This window comes from Pleurodeles waltl, chromosome 2_1 (genome assembly GCF_031143425.1).
Source record: "Pleurodeles waltl isolate 20211129_DDA chromosome 2_1, aPleWal1.hap1.20221129, whole genome shotgun sequence".
NCBI lineage: Eukaryota > Metazoa > Chordata > Amphibia > Caudata > Salamandridae > Pleurodeles > Pleurodeles waltl.
In genome coordinates this window covers 683,249,323-683,268,329 of record NC_090438.1, presented here as the reverse complement: position 1 = coordinate 683,268,329, position 19,007 = coordinate 683,249,323, and positions in this window count along the sequence as shown.

Below are 19,007 nucleotides of genomic sequence, written 5' to 3'. Positions count from 1 at the left end.
CAGCTCTGTTTTCTGTGATATGTCCACGTTGTGTTTTGGGGCATATCCTGTCGCGGGCGCTAGGCCTGCCCACACAAGTGAGGTATCATTTTTATCGGGAGACGTGGGGGAACGCTGGGTGGAAGGAAATTTGTGGCTCCTCTCAGATTCCAGAACTTTCTGCCACAGAAATGTGAGGAACATGTGTTTTTTTAGCCAAATTATGAGGTTTGCAAAGGATTCTGGGTAACAGAACCTGGTCCGAGCCACACAAGTCACCCCTCCTTGGATTCCCCTAGGTCTCTAGTTTTCAGAAATGCATAGGTTTGGTAGGTTTCCCTAGGTGGCGGCTGAGCTAGAGGCCAAAATCTACAGGTAGTCACTTTGCTAAAAACAGCTCTGTTTTCTGTGATATGTCCACGTTGTGTTTTGGGGCATATCCTGTCGCGGGCGCTAGGCCTACCCACACAAGTGAGGTATCATTTTTATCGGGAGACGTGGGGGAACGCTGGGTGGAAGGAAATTTGTGGCTCCTCTCAGATTCCAGAACTTTCTGCCACAGAAATGTGAGGAACATGTGTTTTTTTAGCCAAATTTTGAGGTTTGCAAAGGATTCTGGGTAACAGAACCTGGTCCGAGCCCCGCAAGTCACCCCTCCTTGGATCCCCCTAGGTCTCTAGTTTTCAGAAATGCACAGGTTTGGTAGGTTTCCCTAGGTGGCGGCTGAGCTAGAGGCCAAAATCTACAGGTAGTCACTTTGCTAAAAACAGCTCTGTTTTCTGTGATATGTCCACGTTGTGTTTTGGGGCATATCCTGTCGCGGGCGCTAGGCCTACCCACACAAGTGAGGTATCATTTTTATCGGGAGACGTGGAGGAACGCTGGGTGGAAAGAAATTTGTGGCTCCTCTCAGATTCCAGAACTTTCTGCCACAGAAATGTGAGGAACATGTGTTTTTTTAGCCAAATTTTGAGGTTTGCAAAGGATTCTGGGTAACAGAACCTGGTCCGAGCCACACAAGTCACCCCTCCTTGGATTCCCCTAGGTCTCTAGTTTTCAGAAATGCATAGGTTTTGTAGGTTTCCCTAGGTGGCGGCTGAGCTAGAGGCCAAAATCTACAGGTAGTCACTTTGCTAAAAACAGCTCTGTTTTCTGTGATATGTCCACGTTGTGTTTTGGGGCATATCCTGTCGCGGGCGCTAGGCCTACCCACACAAGTGAGGTATCATTTTTATCGGGAGACGTGGGGGAACACTGGGTGGAAGGAAATTTGTGGCTCCTCTCAGATTCCAGAACTTTCTGCCACAGAAATGTGAGGAACATGTGTTTTTTTAGCCAAATTTTGAGGTTTGCAAAGGATTCTGGGTAACAGAACCTGGTCCGAGCCACACAAGTCACCCCTCCTTGGATTCCCCTAGGTCTCTAGTTTTCAGAAATGCATAGGTTTTGTAGGTTTCCCTAGGTGGCGGCTGAGCTAGAGGCCAAAATCTACAGGTAGTCACTTTGCTAAAAACAGCTCTGTTTTCTGTGATATGTCCACGTTGTGTTTTGGGGCATATCCTGTCGCGGGCGCTAGGCCTACCCACACAAGTGAGGTATCATTTTTATCGGGAGACGTGGGGGAACGCTGGGTGGAAGGAAATTTGTGGCTCCTCTCAGATTCCAGAACTTTCTGCCACAGAAATGTGAGGAACATGTGTTTTTTTAGCCAAATTTTGAGGTTTGCAAAGGATTCTGGGTAACAGAACCTGGTCCGAGCCACACAAGTCACCCCTCCTTGGATTCCCCTAGGTCTCTAGTTTTCAGAAATGCATAGGTTTGGTAGGTTTCCCTAGGTGGCGGCTGAGCTAGAGGCCAAAATCTACAGGTAGTCACTTTGCTAAAAACAGCTCTGTTTTCTGTGATATGTCCACGTTGTGTTTTGGGGCATATCCTGTCGCGGGCGCTAGGCCTACCCACACAAGTGAGGTATCATTTTTATCGGGAGACGTGGGGGAACGCTGGGTGGAAGGAAATTTGTGGCTCCTCTCAGATTCCAGAACTTTCTGCCACAGAAATGTGAGGAACATGTGTTTTTTTAGCCAATTTTTGAGGTTTGCAAAGGATTCAGGGTAACAGAACCTGGTCCGAGCCCCGCAAGTCACCCCTCCTTGGATCCCCCTAGGTCTCTAGTTTTCAGAAATGCATAGGTTTGGTAGGTTCCCTAGGTGGCGGCTGAGCTAGAGGCCATAATCTACAGGTAGTCACTTTGCTAAAAACAGCTCTGTTTTCTGTGATATGTCCACGTTGTGTTTTGGGGCATATCCTGTCGCGTGCGCTAGGCCTACCCACACAAGTGAGGTATCATTTTTATCGGGAGACGTGGGGGAACGCTGGGTGGAAGGAAATTTGTGGCTCCTCTCAGATTCCAGAACTTTCTGCCACAGAAATGTGAGGAACATGTGTTTTTTTAGCCAAATTTTGAGGTTTGCAAAGGATTCTGGGTAACAGAACCTGGTCCGAGCCCCGCAAGTCACCCCTCCTTGGATCCCCCTAGGTCTCTAGTTTTCAGAAATGCACAGGTTTGGTAGGTTTCCCTAGGTGGCGGCTGAGCTAGAGGCCAAAATCTACAGGTAGTCACTTTGCTAAAAACAGCTCTGTTTTCTGTGATATGTCCACGTTGTGTTTTGGGGCATATCCTGTCGCGGGCGCTAGGCCTACCCACACAAGTGAGGTATCATTTTTATCGGGAGACGTGGGGGAACGCTAGGTGGAAGGAAATTTGTGGCTCCTCTCAGATTCCAGAACTTTCTGCCACAGAAATGTGAGGAACATGTGTTTTTTTAGCCAAATTTTGAGGTTTGCAAAGGATTCTGGGTAACCGAACCTGGTCCGAGCCACACAAGTCACCCCTCCTTGGATTCCCCTAGGTCTCTAGTTTTCAGAAATGCACAGGTTTGGTAGGTTTCCCTAGGTGGCGGCTGAGCTAGAGGCCAAAATCTACAGGTAGTCACTTTGCTAAAAACAGCTCTGTTTTCTGTTATGTGTCCAGGTTGTGTTTTGGGGCATATCCTGTCACGGGCGCTAGGCCTACCCACACAAGTGAGGTATCATTTTTATCGGGAGACGTGGGGGAATGCTGGGTGGAAGGAAATTTGTCGCTCCTCTCAGATTCCAGAACTTTCTGCCACAGAAATGTGAGGAACATGTGTTTTTTAGCCAAATTTTGAGGTTTGCAAAGGATTCTGGGTAACAGAACCTGGTCCGAGCCCCGCAAGTCACCCCTCCTTGGATCCCCCTAGGTCTCTAGTTTTCAGAAATGCATAGGTTTGGTAGGTTTCCCTAGGTGGCGGCTGAGCTAGAGGCCAAAATCTACAGGTAGTCACTTTGCTAAAAACAGCTCTGTTTTCTGTGATATGTCCACGTTGTGTTTTGGGGCATATCCTGTCGCGGGCGCTAGGCCTGCCCACACAAGTGAGGTATCATTTTTATCGGGAGACGTGGGGAACGCTGGGTGGAAGGAAATTTGTGGCTCCTCTCAGATTCCAGAACTTTCTGCCACAGAAATGTGAGGAACATGTGTTTTTTTAGCCAAATTTTGAGGTTTGCAAAGGATTCTGGGTAACAGAACCTGGTCCGAGCCACACAAGTCACCCCTCCTTGGATTCCCCTAGGTCTCTAGTTTTCAGAAATGCATAGGTTTGGTAGGTTTCCCTAGGTGGCGGCTGAGCTAGAGGCCAAAATCTACAGGTAGTCACTTTGCTAAAAACAGCTCTGTTTTCTGTGATATGTCCACGTTGTGTTTTGGGGCATATCCTGTCGCGTGCGCTAGGCCTACCCACACAAGTGAGGTATCATTTTTATCGGGAGACGTGGGGGAACGCTGGGTGGAAGGAAATTTGTGGCTCCTCTCAGATTCCAGAACTTTCTGCCACAGAAATGTGAGGAACATGTGTTTTTTTAGCCAAATTTTGAGGTTTGCAAAGGATTCTGGGTAACAGAACCTGGTCCGAGCCCCGCAAGTCACCCCTCCTTGGATCCCCCTAGGTCTCTAGTTTTCAGAAATGCACAGGTTTGGTAGGTTTCCCTAGGTGGCGGCTGAGCTAGAGGCCAAAATCTACAGGTAGTCACTTTGCTAAAAACAGCTCTGTTTTCTGTGATATGTCCACGTTGTGTTTTGGGGCATATCCTGTCGCGGGCGCTAGGCCTACCCACACAAGTGAGGTATCATTTTTATCGGGAGACGTGGAGGAACGCTGGGTGGAAGGAAATTTGTGGCTCCTCTCAGATTCCAGAACTTTCTGCCACAGAAATGTGAGGAACATGTGTTTTTTTAGCCAAATTTTGAGGTTTGCAAAGGATTCTGGGTAACAGAACCTGGTCCGAGCCCCGCAAGTCACCCCTCCTTGGATCCCCCTAGGTCTCTAGTTTTCAGAAATGCACAGGTTTGGTAGGTTTCCCTAGGTGGCGGCTGAGCTAGAGGCCAAAATCTACAGGTAGTCACTTTGCTAAAAACAGCTCTGTTTTCTGTGATATGTCCACGTTGTGTTTTGGGGCATATCCTGTCGCGGGCGCTAGGCCTACCCACACAAGTGAGGTATCATTTTTATCGGGAGACGTGGGGGAACGCTGGGTGGAAGGAAATTTGTGGCTCCTCTCAGATTCCAGAACTTTCTGCCACAGAAATGTGAGGAACATGTGTTTTTTTAGCCAAATTTTGAGGTTTGCAAAGGATTCTGGGTAACAGAACCTGGTCCGAGCCACACAAGTCACCCCTCCTTGGATTCCCCTAGGTCTCTAGTTTTCAGAAATGCACAGGTTTGGTAGGTTTCCCTAGGTGGCGGCTGAGCTAGAGGCCAAAATCTACAGGTAGTCACTTTGCTAAAAACAGCTCTGTTTTCTGTGATATGTCCACGTTGTGTTTTGGGGCATATCCTGTCGCGGGCGCTAGGCCTACCCACACAAGTGAGGTATCATTTTTATCGGGAGACATGGGGGAACGCTGGGTGGAAGGAAATTTGTGGCTCCTCTCAGATTCCAGAACTTTCTGCCACAGAAATGTGAGGAACATGTGTTTTTTTAGCCAAATTTTGAGGTTTGCAAAGGATTCTGGGTAACAGAACCTGGTCCGAGCCACACAAGTCACCCCTCCTTGGATTCCCCTAGGTCTCTAGTTTTCAGAAATGCATAGGTTTGGTAGGTTTCCCTAGGTGGCGGCTGAGCTAGAGGCCAAAATCTACAGGTAGTCACTTTGCTAAAAACAGCTCTGTTTTCTGTGATATGTCCACGTTGTGTTTTGGGGCATATCCTGTCGCGGGCGCTAGGCCTACCCACACAAGTGAGGTATCATTTTTATCGGGAGACGTGGGGGAACGCTGGGTGGAAGGAAATTTGTGGCTCCTCTCAGATTCCAGAACTTTCTGCCACAGAAATGTGAGGAACATGTGTTTTTTTAGCCAAATTTTGAGGTTTGCAAAGGATTCTGGGTAACAGAACCTGGTCCGAGCCCCGCAAGTCACCCCTCCTTGGATCCCCCTAGGTCTCTAGTTTTCAGAAATGCACAGGTTTGGTAGGTTTCCCTAGGTGGCGGCTGAGCTAGAGGCCATAATCTACAGGTAGTCACTTTGCTAAAAACAGCTCTGTTTTCTGTGATATGTCCACGTTGTGTTTTGGGGCATATCCTGTCGCGTGCGCTAGGCCTACCCACACAAGTGAGGTATCATTTTTATCGGGAGACGTGGGGGAACGCTGGGTGGAAGGAAATTTGTGGCTCCTCTCAGATTCCAGAACTTTCTGCCACAGAAATGTGAGGAACATGTGTTTTTTTAGCCAAATTTTGAGGTTTGCAAAGGATTCTGGGTAACAGAACCTGGTCCGAGCCCCGCAAGTCACCCCTCCTTGGATCCCCCTAGGTCTCTAGTTTTCAGAAATGCACAGGTTTGGTAGGTTTCCCTAGGTGGCGGCTGAGCTAGAGGCCAAAATCTACAGGTAGTCACTTTGCTAAAAACAGCTCTGTTTTCTGTGATATGTCCACGTTGTGTTTTGGGGCATATCCTGTCGCGGGCGCTAGGCCTACCCACACAAGTGAGGTATCATTTTTATCGGGAGACGTGGGGGAACGCTAGGTGGAAGGAAATTTGTGGCTCCTCTCAGATTCCAGAACTTTCTGCCACAGAAATGTGAGGAACATGTGTTTTTTTAGCCAAATTTTGAGGTTTGCAAAGGATTCTGGGTAACCGAACCTGGTCCGAGCCACACAAGTCACCCCTCCTTGGATTCCCCTAGGTCTCTAGTTTTCAGAAATACACAGGTTTGGTAGGTTTCCCTAGGTGGCGGCTGAGCTAGAGGCCAAAATCTACAGGTAGTCACTTTGCTAAAAACAGCTCTGTTTTCTGTGATGTGTCCAGGTTGTGTTTTGGGGCATATCCTGTCGCGGGCGCTAGGCCTACCCACACAAGTGAGGTATCATTTTTATCGGGAGACGTGGGGGAATGCTGGGTGGAAGGAAATTTGTCGCTCCTCTCAGATTCCAGAACTTTCTGCCACAGAAATGTGAGGAACATGTGTTTTTTAGCCAAATTTTGAGGTTTGCAAAGGATTCTGGGTAACAGAACCTGGTCCGAGCCCCGCAAGTCACCCCTCCTTGGATCCCCCTAGGTCTCTAGTTTTCAGAAATGCATAGGTTTGGTAGGTTTCCCTAGGTGGCGGCTGAGCTAGAGGCCAAAATCTACAGGTAGTCACTTTGCTAAAAACAGCTCTGTTTTCTGTGATATGTCCACGTTGTGTTTTGGGGCATATCCTGTCGCGGGCGCTAGGCCTACCCACACAAGTGAGGTATCATTTTTATCGGGAGACGTCGGGGAACGCTGGGTGGAAGGAAATTTGTGGCTCCTCTCAGATTCCAGAACTTTCTGCCACAGAAATGTGAGGAACATGTGTTTTTTTAGCCAAATTTTGAGGTTTGCAAAGGATTCTGGGTAACAGAACCTGGTCCGAGCCACACAAGTCACCCCTCCTTGGATTCCCCTAGGTCTCTAGTTTTCAGAAATGCATAGGTTTGGTAGGTTTCCCTAGGTGGCGGCTGAGCTAGAGGCCAAAATCTACAGGTAGTCACTTTGCTAAAAACAGCTCTGTTTTCTGTGATATGTCCACGTTGTGTTTTGGGGCATATCCTGTCGCGGGCGCTAGGCCTACCCACACAAGTGAGGTATCATTTTTATCGGGAGACGTGGGGGAACGCTGGGTGGAAGGAAATTTGTGGCTCCTCTCAGATTCCAGAACTTTCTGCCACAGAAATGTGAGGAACATGTGTTTTTTTAGCCAAATTTTGAGGTTTGCAAAGGATTCTGGGTAACAGAACCTGGTCCGAGCCACACAAGTCACCCCTCCTTGGATTCCCCTAGGTCTCTAGTTTTCAGAAATGCATAGGTTTGGTAGGTTTCCCTAGGTGGCGGCTGAGCTAGAGGCCAAAATCTACAGGTAGTCACTTTGCTAAAAACAGCTCTGTTTTCTGTGATATGTCCACGTTGTGTTTTGGGGCATATCCTGTCGCGGGCGCTAGGCCTACCCACACAAGTGAGGTATCATTTTTATCGGGAGACGTGGGGGAACGCTGGGTGGAAGGAAATTTGTGGCTCCTCTCAGATTCCAGAACTTTCTGCCACAGAAATGTGAGGAACATGTGTTTTTTTAGCCAAATTGTGAGGTTTGCAAAGGATTCTGGGTAACAGAACCTGGTCCGAGCCACACAAGTCACCCCTCCTTGGATTCCCCTAGGTCTCTAGTTTTCAGAAATGCATAGGTTTGGTAGGTTTCCCTAGGTGGCGGCTGAGCTAGAGGCCAAAATCTACAGGTAGTCACTTTGCTAAAAACAGCTCTGTTTTCTGTGATGTGTCCACGTTGTGTTTTGGGGCATATCCTGTCGCGGGCGCTAGGCCTACCCACACAAGTGAGGTATCATTTTTATCGGGAGACGTGGAGGAACGCTGGGTGGAAGGAAATTTGTGGCTCCTCTCAAATTCCAGAACTTTCTGCCACAGAAATGTGAGGAACATGTGTTTTTTTAGCCAAATTTTGAGGTTGCAAAGGATTCTGGGTAACAGAACCTGGTCCGAGCCACACAAGTCACCCCTCCTTGGATTCCCCTAGGTCTCTAGTTTTCAGAAATGCATAGGTTTTGTAGGTTTCCCTAGGTGGCGGCTGAGCTAGAGGCCAAAATCTACAGGTAGTCACTTTGCTAAAAACAGCTCTGTTTTCTGTGATATGTCCACGTTGTGTTTTGGGGCATATCCTGTCGCGGGCGCTAGGCCTACCCACACAAGTGAGGTATCATTTTTATCGGGAGACGTGGGGGAACACTGGGTGGAAGGAAATTTGTGGCTCCTCTCAGATTCCAGAACTTTCTGCCACAGAAATGTGAGGAACATGTGTTTTTTTAGCCAAATTTTGAGGTTTGCAAAGGATTCTGGGTAACAGAACCTGGTCCGAGCCACACAAGTCACCCCTCCTTGGATTCCCCTAGGTCTCTAGTTTCAGAAATGCATAGGTTTTGTAGGTTTCCCTAGGTGGCGGCTGAGCTAGAGGCCAAAATCTACAGGTAGTCACTTTGCTAAAAACAGCTCTGTTTTCTGTGATATGTCCACGTTGTGTTTTGGGGCATATCCTGTCGCGGGCGCTAGGCCTACCCACACAAGTGAGGTATCATTTTTATCGGGAGACATGGGGGAACGCTGGGTGGAAGGAAATTTGTGGCTCCTCTCAGATTCCAGAACTTTCTGCCACAGAAATGTGAGGAACATGTGTTTTTTTAGCCAAATTTTGAGGTTTGCAAAGGATTCTGGGTAACAGAACCTGGTCCGAGCCCCGCAAGTCACCCCTCCTTGGATCCCCCTAGGTCTCTAGTTTTCAGAAATGCACAGGTTTGGTAGGTTTCCCTAGGTGGCGGCTGAGCTAGAGGCCAAAATCTACAGGTAGTCACTTTGCTAAAAACAGCTCTGTTTTCTGTGATATGTCCACGTTGTGTTTTGGGGCATATCCTGTCGCGGGCGCTAGGCCTACCCACACAAGTGAGGTATCATTTTTATCGGGAGACGTGGGGGAACGCTGGGTGGAAGGAAATTTGTGGTTCCTCTCAGATTCCAGAACTTTCTGCCACAGAAATGTGAGGAACATGTGTTTTTTTAGCCAAATTTTGAGGTTTGCAAAGGATTCTGGGTAACAGAACCTGGTCCGAGCCACACAAGTCACCCCTCCTTGGATTCCCCTAGGTCTCTAGTTTTCAGAAATGCACAGGTTTGGTAGGTTTCCTAGGTGGCGGCTGAGCTAGAGGCCAAAATCTACAGGTAGTCACTTTGCTAAAAACAGCTCTGTTTTCTGTGATATGTCCACGTTGTGTTTTGGGGCATATCCTGTCGCGGGCGCTAGGCCTACCCACACAAGTGAGGTATCATTTTTATCGGGAGACGTGGGGGAACGCTGGGTGGAAGGAAATTTGTGGCTCCTCTCAGATTCCAGAACTTTCTGCCACAGAAATGTGAGGAACATGTGTTTTTTAGCCAAATTTTGAGGTTTGCAAAGGATTCTGGGTAACAGAACCTGGTCCGAGCCACACAAGTCACCCCTCCTTGGATTCCCCTAGGTCTCTAGTTTTCAGAAATGCATAGGTTTTGTAGGTTTCCCTAGGTGGCGGCTGAGCTAGAGGCCAAAATCTACAGGTAGTCACTTTGCTAAAAACAGCTCTGTTTTCTGTGATATGTCCACGTTGTGTTTTGGGGCATATCCTGTCGCGGGCGCTAGGCCTACCCACACAAGTGAGGTATCATTTTTATCGGGAGACGTGGGGGAACGCTGGGTGGATGGAAATTTGTGGCTCCTCTCAGATTCCAGAACTTTCTGCCACAGAAATGTGAGGAACATGTGTTTTTTTAGCCAAATTTTGAGGTTTGCAAAGGATTCTGGGTAACAGAACCTGGTCCGAGCCCCGCAAGTCACCCCTCCTTGGATCCCCCTAGGTCTCTAGTTTTCAGAAATGCACAGGTTTGGTAGGTTTCCCTAGGTGGCGGCTGAGCTAGAGGCCAAAATCTACAGGTAGTCACTTTGCTAAAAACAGCTCTGTTTTCTGTGATATGTCCACGTTGTGTTTTGGGGCATATCCTGTCGCGGGCGCTAGGCCTACCCACACAAGTGAGGTATCATTTTTATCGGGAGACGTGGGGGAACGCTGGGTGGAAGGAAATTTGTGGCTCCTCTCAGATTCCAGAACTTTCTGCCACAGAAATGTGAGGAACATGTGTTTTTTTAGCCAAATTTTGAGGTTTGCAAAGGATTCTGGGTAACAGAACCTGGTCCGAGCCACACAAGTCACCCCTCCTTGGATTCCCCTAGGTCTCTAGTTTTCAGAAATGCATAGGTTTGGTAGGTTTCCCTATGTGGCGGCTGAGCTAGAGGCCAAAATCTACAGGTAGTCACTTTGCTAAAAACAGCTCTGTTTTCTGTGATGTGTCCACGTTGTGTTTTGGGGCATATCCTGTCGCGGGCGCTAGGCCTACCCACACAAGTGAGGTATCATTTTTATCGGGAGACGTGGGGGAACGCTGGGTGGAAGGAAATTTGTGGCTCCTCTCAGATTCCAGAACTTTCTGCCACAGAAATGTGAGGAACATGTGTTTTTTTAGCCAAATTTTGAGGTTTGCAAAGGATTCTGGGTAACAGAACCTGGTCCGAGCCACACAAGTCCCCCCTCCTTGGATTCCCCTAGGTCTCTAGTTTTCAGAAATGCATAAGTTTGGTAGGTTTCCCTAGGTGGCGGCTGAGCTAGAGGCCAAAATCTACAGGGAGTCACTTTGCTAAAAACAGCTCTGTTTTCTGTGATATGTCCACGTTGTGTTTTGGGGCATATCCTGTCGCGGGCGCTAGGCCTACCCACACAAGTGAGGTATCATTTTTATCGGGAGACGTGGGGGAACGCTGGGTGGAAGGAAATTTGTGGCTCCTCTCAGATTCCAGAACTTTCTGCCACAGAAATGTGAGGAACATGTGTTTTTTTAGCCAAATTTTGAGGTTTGCAAAGGATTCTGGGTAACAGAACCTGGTCCGAGCCACACAAGTCACCCCTCCTTGGATTCCCCTAGGTCTCTAGTTTTCAGAAATGCATAGGTTTTGTAGGTTTCCCTAGGTGGCGGCTGAGCTAGAGGCCAAAATCTACAGGTAGTCACTTTGCTAAAAACAGCTCTGTTTTCTGTGATATGTCCACGTTGTGTTTTGGGGCATATCCTGTCGCGGGCGCTAGGCCTACCCACACAAGTGAGGTATCATTTTTATCGGGAGACGTGGGGGAACGCTGGGTGGACGGAAATTTGTTTCTCCTCTCAGATTCCAGAACTTTCTGCCACAGAAATGTGAGGAACATGTGTTTTTTTAGCCAAATTTTGAGGTTTGCAAAGGATTCTGGGTAACAGAACCTGGTCCGAGCCCCGCAAGTCACCCCTCCTTGGATCCCCCTAGGTCTCTAGTTTTCAGAAATGCACAGGTTTGGTAGGTTTCCCTAGGTGGCGGCTGAGCTAGAGGCCAAAATCTACAGGTAGTCACTTTGCTAAAAACAGCTCTGTTTTCTGTGATATGTCCACGTTGTGTTTTGGGGCATATCCTGTCGCGGGCGCTAGGCCTACCCACACAAGTGAGGTATCATTTTTATCGGGAGACGTGGGGGAACGCTGGGTGGAAGGAAATTTGTGGCTCCTCTCAGATTCCAGAACTTTCTGCCACAGAAATGTGAGGAACATGTGTTTTTTTAGCCAAATTTTGAGGTTTGCAAAGGATTCTGGGTAACAGAACCTGGTCCGAGCCACACAAGTCACCCCTCCTTGGATTCCCCTAGGTCTCTAGTTTTCAGAAATGCACAGGTTTGGTAGGTTTCCCTAGGTGGCGGCTGAGCTAGAGGCCAAAATCTACAGGTAGTCACTTTGCTAAAAACAGCTCTGTTTTCTGTGATATGTCCACGTTGTGTTTTGGGGCATATCCTGTCGCGGGCGCTAGGCCTACCCACACAAGTGAGGTATCATTTTTATCGGGAGACGTGGGGGAACGCTGGGTGGAAGGAAATTTGTGGCTCCTCTCAGATTCCAGAACTTTCTGCCACAGAAATGTGAGGAACATGTGTTTTTTTAGCCACATTTTGAGGTTTGCAAAGGATTCTGGGTAACAGAACCTGGTCCGGGCCACACAAGTCACCCCTCCTTGGATTCCCCTAGGTCTCTAGTTTTCAGAAATACACAGGTTTGGTAGGTTTCCCTAGGTGGCGGCTGAGCTAGAGGCCAAAATCTACAGGTAGTCACTTTGCTAAAAACAGCTCTGTTTTCTGTGATATGTCCACGTTGTGTTTTGGGGCATATCCTGTCGCGTGCGCTAGGCCTACCCACACAAGTGAGGTATCATTTTTATCGGGAGACGTGGGGGAACGCTGGGTGGAAGGAAATTGTGGCTCCTCTCAGATTCCAGAACTTTCTGCCACAGAAATGTGAGGAACATGTGTTTTTTTAGCCAAATTTTGAGGTTTGCAAAGGATTCTGGGTAACAGAACCTGGTCCGAGCCCCGCAAGTCACCCCTCCTTGGATCCCCCTAGGTCTCTAGTTTTCAGAAATGCACAGGTTTGGTAGGTTTCCCTAGGTGGCGGCTGAGCTAGAGGCCAAAATCTACAGGTAGTCACTTTGCTAAAAACAGCTCTGTTTTCTGCGATATGTCCACGTTGTGTTTTGGGGCATATCCTGTCGCGGGCGCTAGGCCTACCCACACAAGTGAGGTATCATTTTATCGGGAGACGTGGGGGAATGCTGGGTGGAAGGAAATTTGTCGCTCCTCTCAGATTCCAGAACTTTCTGCCACAGAAATGTGAGGAACATGTGTTTTTTTAGCCAAATTTTGAGGTTTGCAAAGGATTCTGGGTAACCGAACCTGGTCCGAGCCACACAAGTCACCCCTCCTTGGATTCCCCTAGGTCTCTAGTTTTCAGAAATGCACAGGTTTGGTAGGTTTCCCTAGGTGGCGGCTGAGCTAGAGGCCAAAATCTACAGGTAGTCACTTTGCTAAAAACAGCTCTGTTTTCTGTGATGTGTCCAGGTTGTGTTTTGGGGCATATCCTGTCACGGGCGCTAGGCCTACCCACACAAGTGAGGTATCATTTTTATCGGGAGACGTGGGGGAATGCTGGGTGGAAGGAAATTTGTCGCTCCTCTCAGATTCCAGAACTTTCTGCCACAGAAATGTGAGGAACATGTGTTTTTTTAGCCAAATTTTGAGGTTTGCAAAGGATTCTGGGTAACAGAACCTGGTCCGAGCCCCGCAAGTCACCCCTCCTTGGATCCCCCTAGGTCTCTAGTTTTCAGAAATGCATAGGTTTGGTAGGTTTCCCTAGGTGGCGGCTGAGCTAGAGGCCAAAATCTACAGGTAGTCACTTTGCTAAAAACAGCTCTGTTTTCTGTGATATGTCCACGTTGTGTTTTGGGGCATATCCTGTCGCGGGCGCTAGGCCTGCCCACACAAGTGAGGTATCATTTTTATCGGGAGACGTGGGGGAACGCTGGGTGGAAGGAAATTTGTGGCTCCTCTCAGATTCCAGAACTTTCTGCCACAGAAATGTGAGGAACATGTGTTTTTTTAGCCAAATTATGAGGTTTGCAAAGGATTCTGGGTAACAGAACCTGGTCCGAGCCACACAAGTCACCCCTCCTTGGATTCCCCTAGGTCTCTAGTTTTCAGAAATGCATAGGTTTGGTAGGTTTCCCTAGGTGGCGGCTGAGCTAGAGGCCAAAATCTACAGGTAGTCACTTTGCTAAAAACAGCTCTGTTTTCTGTGATATGTCCACGTTGTGTTTTGGGGCATATCCTGTCGCGGGCGCTAGGCCTACCCACACAAGTGAGGTATCATTTTTATCGGGAGACGTGGGGGAATGCTGGGTGGAAGGAAATTTGTCGCTCCTCTCAGATTCCAGAACTTTCTGCCACAGAAATGTGAGGAACATGTGTTTTTTTAGCCAAATTTTGAGGTTTGCAAAGGATTCTGGGTAACCGAACCTGGTCCGAGCCACACAAGTCACCCCTCCTTGGATTCCCCTAGGTCTCTAGTTTTCAGAAATGCACAGGTTTGGTAGGTTTCCCTAGGTGGCGGCTGAGCTAGAGGCCAAAATCTACAGGTAGTCACTTTGCTAAAAACAGCTCTGTTTTCTGTGATGTGTCCAGGTTGTGTTTTGGGGCATATCCTGTCACGGGCGCTAGGCCTACCCACACAAGTGAGGTATCATTTTTATCGGGAGACGTGGGGGAATGCTGGGTGGAAGGAAATTTGTCGCTCCTCTCAGATTCCAGAACTTTCTGCCACAGAAATGTGAGGAACATGTGTTTTTTTAGCCAAATTTTGAGGTTTGCAAAGGATTCTGGGTAACAGAACCTGGTCCGAGCCCCGCAAGTCACCCCTCCTTGGATCCCCCTAGGTCTCTAGTTTTCAGAAATGCATAGGTTTGGTAGGTTTCCCTAGGTGGCGGCTGAGCTAGAGGCCAAAATCTACAGGTAGTCACTTTGCTAAAAACAGCTCTGTTTTCTGTGATATGTCCACGTTGTGTTTTGGGGCATATCCTGTCGCGGGCGCTAGGCCTGCCCACACAAGTGAGGTATCATTTTTATCGGGAGACGTGGGGGAACGCTGGGTGGAAGGAAATTTGTGGCTCCTCTCAGATTCCAGAACTTTCTGCCACAGAAATGTGAGGAACATGTGTTTTTTTTAGCCAAATTATGAGGTTTGCAAAGGATTCTGGGTAACAGAACCTGGTCCGAGCCACACAAGTCACCCCTCCTTGGATTCCCCTAGGTCTCTAGTTTCAGAAATGCATAGGTTTGGTAGGTTTCCCTAGGTGGCGGCTGAGCTAGAGGCCAAAATCTACAGGTAGTCACTTTGCTAAAAACAGCTCTGTTTTCTGTGATATGTCCACGTTGTGTTTTGGGGCATATCCTGTCGCGGGCGCTAGGCCTACCCACACAAGTGAGGTATCATTTTTATCGGGAGACGTGGGGGAACGCTGGGTGGAAGGAAATTTGTGGCTCCTCTCAGATTCCAGAACTTTCTGCCACAGAAATGTGAGGAACATGTGTTTTTTTAGCCAAATTTTGAGGTTTGCAAAGGATTCTGGGTAACAGAACCTGGTCCGAGCCCGCAAGTCACCCCTCCTTGGATCCCCCTAGGTCTCTAGTTTTCAGAAATGCACAGGTTTGGTAGGTTTCCCTAGGTGGCGGCTGAGCTAGAGGCCAAAATCTACAGGTAGTCACTTTGCTAAAAACAGCTCTGTTTTCTGTGATATGTCCACGTTGTGTTTTGGGGCATATCCTGTCGCGGGCGCTAGGCCTACCCACACAAGTGAGGTATCATTTTTATCGGGAGACGTGGAGGAACGCTGGGTGGAAAGAAATTTGTGGCTCCTCTCAGATTCCAGAACTTTCTGCCACAGAAATGTGAGGAACATGTGTTTTTTTAGCCAAATTTTGAGGTTTGCAAAGGATTCTGGGTAACAGAACCTGGTCCGAGCCACACAAGTCACCCCTCCTTGGATTCCCCTAGGTCTCTAGTTTTCAGAAATGCATAGGTTTTGTAGGTTTCCCTAGGTGGCGGCTGAGCTAGAGGCCAAATCTACAGGTAGTCACTTTGCTAAAAACAGCTCTGTTTTCTGTGATATGTCCACGTTGTGTTTTGGGGCATATCCTGTCGCGGGCGCTAGGCCTACCCACACAAGTGAGGTATCATTTTTATCGGGAGACGTGGGGGAACACTGGGTGGAAGGAAATTTGTGGCTCCTCTCAGATTCCAGAACTTTCTGCCACAGAAATGTGAGGAACATGTGTTTTTTAGCCAAATTTTGAGGTTTGCAAAGGATTCTGGGTAACAGAACCTGGTCCGAGCCACACAAGTCACCCCTCCTTGGATTCCCCTAGGTCTCTAGTTTTCAGAATGCATAGGTTTTGTAGGTTTCCCTAGGTGGCGGCTGAGCTAGAGGCCAAAATCTACAGGTAGTCACTTTGCTAAAAACAGCTCTGTTTTCTGTGATATGTCCACGTTGTGTTTTGGGGCATATCCTGTCGCGGGCGCTAGGCCTACCCACACAAGTGAGGTATCATTTTATCGGGAGACGTGGGGGAACGCTGGGTGGAAGGAAATTTGTGGCTCCTCTCAGATTCCAGAACTTTCTGCCACAGAAATGTGAGGAACATGTGTTTTTTTAGCCAAATTTTGAGGTTTGCAAAGGATTCTGGGTAACAGAACCTGGTCCGAGCCACACAAGTCACCCCTCCTTGGATTCCCCTAGGTCTCTAGTTTTCAGAAATGCATAGGTTTGGTAGGTTTCCCTAGGTGGCGGCTGAGCTAGAGGCCAAAAATCTACAGGTAGTCACTTTGCTAAAAACAGCTCTGTTTTCTGTGATATGTCCACGTTGTGTTTTGGGGCATATCCTGTCGCGGGCGCTAGGCTACCCACACAAGTGAGGTATCATTTTTATCGGGAGACGTGGGGGAACGCTGGGTGGAAGGAAATTTGTGGCTCCTCTCAGATTCCAGAACTTTCTGCCACAGAAATGTGAGGAACATGTGTTTTTTTAGCCAATTTTTGAGGTTTGCAAAGGATTCAGGGTAACAGAACCTGGTCCGAGCCCCGCAAGTCACCCCTCCTTGGATCCCCCTAGGTCTCTAGTTTTCAGAAATGCATAGGTTTGGTAGGTTTCCCTAGGTGGCGGCTGAGCTAGAGGCCATAATCTACAGGTAGTCACTTTGCTAAAAACAGCTCTGTTTTCTGTGATATGTCCACGTTGTGTTTTGGGGCATATCCTGTCGCGTGCGCTAGGCCTACCCACACAAGTGAGGTATCATTTTTATCGGGAGACGTGGGGGAACGCTGGGTGGAAGGAAATTTGTGGCTCCTCTCAGATTCCAGAACTTTCTGCCACAGAAATGTGAGGAACATGTGTTTTTTTAGCCAAATTTTGAGGTTTGCAAAGGATTCTGGGTAACAGAACCTGGTCCGAGCCCCGCAAGTCACCCCTCCTTGGATCCCCCTAGGTCTCTAGTTTTCAGAAATGCACAGGTTTGGTAGGTTTCCCTAGGTGGCGGCTGAGCTAGAGGCCAAAATCTACAGGTAGTCACTTTGCTAAAAACAGCTCTGTTTTCTGTGATATGTCCACGTTGTGTTTTGGGGCATATCCTGTCGCGGGCGCTAGGCCTACCCACACAAGTGAGGTATCATTTTATCGGGAGACGTGGGGGAACGCTAGGTGGAAGGAAATTTGTGGCTCCTCTCAGATTCCAGAACTTTCTGCCACAGAAATGTGAGGAACATGTGTTTTTTAGCCAAATTTTGAGGTTTGCAAAGGATTCTGGGTAACCGAACCTGGTCCGAGCCACACAAGTCACCCCTCCTTGGATTCCCCTAGGTCTCTAGTTTTCAGAAATGCACAGGTTTGGTAGGTTTCCCTAGGTGGCGGCTGAGCTAGAGGCCAAAATCTACAGGTAGTCACTTTGCTAAAAACAGCTCTGTTTTCTGTTATGTGTCCAGGTTGTGTTTTGGGGCATATCCTGTCACGGGCGCTAGGCCTACCCACACAAGTGAGGTATCATTTTTATCGGGAGACGTGGGGGAATGCTGGGTGGAAGGAAATTTGTCGCTCCTCTCAGATTCCAGAACTTTCTGCCACAGAAATGTGAGGAACATGTGTTTTTTAGCCAAATTTTGAGGTTTGCAAAGGATTCTGGGTAACAGAACCTGGTCCGAGCCCCGCAAGTCACCCCTCCTTGGATCCCCCTAGGTCTCTAGTTTTCAGAAATGCATAGGTTTGGTAGGTTTCCCTAGGTGGCGGCTGAGCTAGAGGCCAAAATCTACAGGTAGTCACTTTGCTAAAAACAGCTCTGTTTTCTGTGATATGTCCACGTTGTGTTTTGGGGCATATCCTGTCGCGGGCGCTAGGCCTGCCCACACAAGTGAGGTATCATTTTTATCGGGAGACGTGGGGGAACGCTGGGTGGAAGGAAATTTGTGGCTCCTCTCAGATTCCAGAACTTTCTGCCACAGAAATGTGAGGAACATGTGTTTTTTTAGCCAAATTTTGAGGTTTGCAAAGGATTCTGGGTAACAGAACCTGGTCCGAGCCACACAAGTCACCCCTCCTTGGATTCCCCTAGGTCTCTAGTTTTCAGAAATGCATAGGTTTGGTAGGTTTCCCTAGGTGGCGGCTGAGCTAGAGGCCAAAATCTACAGGTAGTCACTTTGCTAAAAACAGCTCTGTTTTCTGTGATATGTCCACGTTGTGTTTTGGGGCATATCCTGTCGCGTGCGCTAGGCCTACCCACACAAGTGAGGTATCATTTTTATCGGGAGACGTGGGGGAACGCTGGGTGGAAGGAAATTTGTGGCTCCTCTCAGATTCCAGAACTTTCTGCCACAGAAATGTGAGGAACATGTGTTTTTTTAGCCAAATTTTGAGGTTTGCAAAGGATTCTGGGTAACAGAACCTGGTCCGAGCCCCGCAAGTCACCCCTCCTTGGATCCCCCTAGGTCTCTAGTTTTCAGAAATGCACAGGTTTGGTAGGTTTCCCTAGGTGGCGGCTGAGCTAGAGGCCAAAATCTACAGGTAGTCACTTTGCTAAAAACAGCTCTGTTTTCTGTGATATGTCCACGTTGTGTTTTGGGGCATATCCTGTCGCGGGCGCTAGGCCTACCCACACAAGTGAGGTATCATTTTTATCGGGAGACGTGGAGGAACGCTGGGTGGAAGGAAATTTGTGGCTCCTCTCAGATTCCAGAACTTTCTGCCACAGAAATGTGAGGAACATGTGTTTTTTTAGCCAAATTTTGAGGTTTGCAAAGGATTCTGGGTAACAGAACCTGGTCCGAGCCCCGCAAGTCACCCCTCCTTGGATCCCCCTAGGTCTCTAGTTTTCAGAAATGCACAGGTTTGGTAGGTTTCCCTAGGTGGCGGCTGAGCTAGAGGCCAAAATCTACAGGTAGTCACTTTGCTAAAAACA